Below are 5,134 nucleotides of genomic sequence, written 5' to 3'. Positions count from 1 at the left end.
ACCCAAATCCAGAACAGACGCAGGAAGTGCTGCGCCTCTTCCAAGAGACACAGCAGATGCTGCGCCTATTCTGGGTTGGCTTCTGCCTCTAAACTCTTTCTTGCTTTGACGTAGCTTCTAATTACGGTTTAAATCGACTATTAATCATATTATCACCTTTAATCTGACGTATTTTTATATTTTAAATTTATTTTCTTTTATTTTCTTCTTCGAAATCTCGTCTTCGAGCGTGCTTTTGACGTAGATCAAATAAACGTTATAATTATTGTAATATTAATTATTCTAATTCATTTATTGTATTTATTATTATGTATGATTTATTTACTTGGTTTTCACATGTAATTTAATCTAACATCTACTTCGACCCCAATTGTTTGCTAAAACACGTGTTAATCGACAGAGTCCAATTTCACATGCTAGGATTAATCTGTGTTTGTTGCATTGCATGCATTACATCGATGACATATCAAATATGAATAATTTCCCTAATCATTAGTAGAGGCCGCTATCGAGGCGGGCGGGATGATGTGTTTAATTAAAGAGTTTCCTAATACGTACCCTCACCCCTTATTCTAGTTATCTCTGGACATCCGTGTCCATTGGCATCTTAGAGAGTCATTCTAGACATAGAATGCTAAGGGTAACGAGTTCGTAGTGTCTATGTCATTACTTTCTGTCTTGACATGACACGAGGTATTCGAACGGTTTCCAATTTTTCCACAATAAATTGGTGGCGACTCCACAAATGCAGACTTATTCAACCTTTCACCAATTTCAATGCCTCACCAATCGGTAATGGACCATGACGTGATTTGGCAACCCAAGGTTCCGTGGGAGAAGTGTCGTCGCCTCGAAACCAATGCGCAGGTGCGCGCGGCGCGGGTGGCGCATGTCCACAATTACACCCACTTCCTCATCCAACGATTCTTTTCAAAGTTCCTCCTACTCATCTTGACAATATATCTTGGGCCTTCTTGATGGCTTGACCCTTTCATCTTGCAACGTTTGCTAAAAGGTAGGAGGAGCGGTATCTCATTCTCAAGGCAAGTATATTGGTGAAGAATGAGAGGTGGAGAAGCCAAATATTTGCCATATAGTCCACTCATGACTTCATTTTTGTCACTTTCTTCATGACCCTCCTTAGAACTCGAACCATTACCGAAGAAGAGAGCTTCTATTTCTTTCAAACTATGGTCAAAGGTGCCAACATCATAGATTTCCTCTTTACTTATAAATTCTCCAAATATAGCAAGTTCAATTTCGTCAACCTCCTCTTCCCAAGTTTTACCTTCACTCCCACAAGTGTCAAGGGCACACACTTCCTTTACATGGATCATAAAAGGAAAGTGTGGTGGGTTGTGTTCCTCATCATCATCATAAGTTTTCCAAATAGGAGGAGCAAGGCTAGTGGGTGAGCTAGATACATGAGGTAATTTAGACATAGTGGTTGTCTCACAATTGGCCTCTAACTCACTTTCATAATTGCTCTCTTCTCCAAATACACCATCTTCCAATTCATCATCAACTTTTAGTCCATAACCAATCAAACACTCCGTACTTCAAAGGTTACACCTTCATATTCACATCCATCAAGAATGTTCGTAAAGTGGGTACAAGTTGGAATATGAGATGTTCAATGCTTAGAATTTGGCGAGGTGGTGAGATAGTTGCATAAGTTGCTTCATAGTGCCCTCAAACGCTTCTTCTTCAACCTTGTTATCTTCTTCATTGAGGTTTTATGTGTCTTCCATTTGGGCAATTTGATTTGTCAACTCCTCACCATAGGCCAAAATATTGTTGAGAACATTGTCCCTAGCTTGCCTCTCCTTTAACATTTGCATGAAGATGTTTTGTTGATCTCTTATCATTTGGAGAACCACATCATGGATATCAAGGTTATGCTCATTATCTTGTTGTGGTTAGATGGGAGATTGGTTGTATGGGTGACGGTAGGAATTTTGGCTTTGGAAGAGTTGTTGTTGATTTTGGATGTGGGGGTTTTGGTATGGGAAGTTAGTGGGGGTAATTTGGATTTTCATTGTAGAAGTTGAAGGATATCGGTGTGTTTTCTTGCTCAATAAACCTTCTCCATTCATAAAAGTCATACCCATTTGCTCCTACTTGTCCATAATCTTCTTGTTGGAAGCCTTGTGTCATCATCACTGCTAAGACAAAGAAATAACTACAAATACATAAACTACACGAAAATGGTAAGAACGATCTTGAGAAACCTTAAGGTTAAAGCACAATTAAAATAGACAAACAAACAAGAACTTAATCACAAAACACCGTCCTTGGCAATGGTGCCATTTTGATGAGCAAGTCAATTTTCACTAAATCACACACATCTATAATCTCAACAAACAACTAGAAGGTAGGTGAGTCGAGGTCGATACACAGGACAGTGTGCTTTTGGTTTTAAGTCTACCTATTTCAATTTATGCAGTGTCAAAATTATAAGGTTTTGATTTTAACTAAACTAATGAAATTAAGACAACAATAGCAAGATATAAAGAATTAAATGGAACCACTAAGGTGTTGGTCGGACTATATTTTTCGGTTACTTGTCGTTAGGAGCACCTAGACCAAAACAATATTTATAACTTCACAAACTACTCTACTATTAGTAAAGAGGTAACTAAAGGTCGGATCCCATGGGATGGGTATAGATGTAGGATTTTCGATTGCAAGTAGTGGTGTCTAAGGGTGTCACAATTTGGGTTGAGATAAGAAGATCACTAAACTAAATCACAATGTAAATGAACAAGCAAGATGATTAAGATGAGATATAAACAATTGATTAAAAGCACTAGGGTGTCATGGGTTCATAGTGGATTCATGGGATTTGATCATACAAACATGTTTTCAACTAGATGCAAGCAATTATTGTTGTGATGGGATCGAGTTAGTGTATATCTTACAATCCCTAGGAAGGTTTGGGTCCCGGAGCCGAATCGATTAGATTGTACAACACCTACAAGTCGACTTAATCCTCCATATCCAACAATATGCATAGTCTAATGAGACTCGAGTTGGTTTATGTCTTACAAGCCTCATTGAAAAGATAAGTGATGGGTAAAAAATGCAAGGATTCATAGGCTCGCATTTCAACCAACATAACATGTGCATAAGTTGAAATCACAACAAGCAAGCAAATTAATTATAAAAGCATATTAGATTAAGCATGAATCAATCCCCATGTTGGTTTCCCCTAGTTCCCCATTAACCCTAGTTACGGAAACTACTCACTCATTATAAAGTTTAACATGCTAACAAGGTTGTCAATCATATTAACAAAGCAAAACATGATGAATAAATGAAGATGATTAACAATAATTGAAAAGGGATTAAGAGAATTATACCTAATGATGATTCCAAAATAATAAGCAAAGAATAATAGAAGTACTTGATGAATGATTGGAAGGTTGTCAATCCTCCAAATAAACCCAAATAATCTTCAATTACCCAAAATAAATGATGAACAATAGAGAAATTAAGGAAATGAGATTTGTAGTAATGCCTAATTAAAAGTTGATTACAAGATTAAAGAGAGATTAGAAGAACATAAATTATATTAAGGATTGATGTCAATCTAATTAGTACAATGGGGTATTTATAGTGTGGATTAGGTACATAAATTAGGGTTACTAAGAGCTTAATTGATGATTAAGACCCTTAAGAAAAGTTGTGGAAATTGTCCTCTCGAAGAAAGATGCGAGTCTCCTTTTTGCTAGTCTTTCAGAAATATGCGCATCCCGAGTAGAACAAGGAGAAGGCGTGCTGCACTGGATGACAATCCTGGTGGCCAAGGGGTCGGGACGAGCGGATTGTGGGAGTTGGACGAGCGGACTGGAAGGTGGGACGCTCGGATTGTGGAGGTTGGACGAGCGGGCAGGCTGGAGGGACGCTCGGATTGTGGAGGTTGGACGAGCGTCCCGATGCTGCGACGGGCGGATTCTAATTCAGCAAGCTTTTTATTCTTTTCTTCTTTTCTTCTTCCAACAATCCTCAAGGATCTTATCGGAGATGCAAGGACCGTCTTCATCATTGGCCATTATTTACAAAGGTCTTCTAGTCTTGTCTTCACTTTGATGCTTGGTCATTAGATTCGATCAATTTAGCTCCATTTTGCCATTAAAATGCAGGTTTGCACTCCTCTCCTACCAAGGAAACAAAACCTCAAAGAATATGCAAAACAAAGGACTAAAGATAGTAAATGACCCAATTATGCACTAAAAAACATAGGAACGTGGCTAATTTGGGGACTAAATATGCTCAAATATTGGTCACATCAAATATCCCCAAACCGAACCTTTGCTCGTCCCGAGTAAAGATGTGACAAAAACTAGGACCCTTATTTAAACTATCCTACTAATATAACCGATATGAGACAATTAGCGGGTCTCACTCCGCCCCTTCAAGTCACAACAAGACAACCAGGAGGTAGGATGCCTTCTTGCAAGGCAAGGTGGGTCTTTCCAAAATGGCGACACATCCAAGCATTAAAGCACAAAAAATCAAGTAATGGATGCATCTATAAAAGAATAGCCACTTTCCTTATCTAAGTGGCGGAAATTATCTAAAGGGGAAGCAATTCAAGGGTACACACTCCATTATAGATATGGTTTCTTCAAACTACTAAGCCTAGAAGGATACCAATAAATCACCTCCAAGTTGTGTCAAGCTAGGGTACCTTTGTCCTCAATCGTTAAATGCTTTCGTCAAGAGTAGACTCCCTATGGTGTTAGAAACACTGGAGGATCGCGGAATTCCCCTTCTTGCCTAGACAAGAAGAAGGGTCGTCCCCTCTCTACCATGCACAAAAGTGGATACGATGGAAAAGGGATCAATAGTATTTGAGTTTCATATGGGAGTTTGCTTTGTTGTTGTTTTCCCCCCCAATTTCTTATGGCATAAAACATTTGAGAACACTTTCTTTTTGCCATTTCTTTTGATTTTTGGCATTTCAACACTTGACAACTTTCAACTTTTCTTTGCATCTCTTTTTTTTTTGACATTTTCAAAGTCACCCCATTTGTAGGGAGGGTGCTTATATTTGAAGCATTAGGAGACCATTTGTGCTCCTCTTTTTTTCTTTTGATACAATTGCAAACTTTTTCTTTTCATTTCAATT

This window comes from Silene latifolia, chromosome 2 (assembly GCF_048544455.1).
Source record: "Silene latifolia isolate original U9 population chromosome 2, ASM4854445v1, whole genome shotgun sequence".
Taxonomy (NCBI): Eukaryota; Viridiplantae; Streptophyta; class Magnoliopsida; order Caryophyllales; family Caryophyllaceae; genus Silene; species Silene latifolia.
Note: the sequence above shows the minus strand (reverse complement) of the source record.